This window comes from Teleopsis dalmanni, chromosome 2 (genome assembly GCF_002237135.1).
Source record: "Teleopsis dalmanni isolate 2A chromosome 2, ASM223713v2, whole genome shotgun sequence".
Taxonomy (NCBI): Eukaryota; Metazoa; Arthropoda; class Insecta; order Diptera; family Diopsidae; genus Teleopsis; species Teleopsis dalmanni.
Window position 1 is genome coordinate 206,151,717 of NC_051847.1, and position 279 is coordinate 206,151,995.

Here is a 279-nt window from a genome sequence, read left to right on the forward strand (position 1 = left end):
ATGAAGAATATTAGTGGGCGTATGCTCCACATTGCCTCGGTAATCGATCTCATGCAAATTTTTATCATTTTAGTTGATTTTTTTTTATATTTAAATGTAGCTTTATATATAATTTATAAGAATATATATTAATTATATATCATATACATTAATATTAAGTTCCGACATTATTACTATAATATATTTCTTTTGACCTACAATATACTACAGAATTATTTAAAATATTTAATATATCTTGTTAAGGTGGTTTTAGAATTTATTTGTCAGTTTATTTATTAT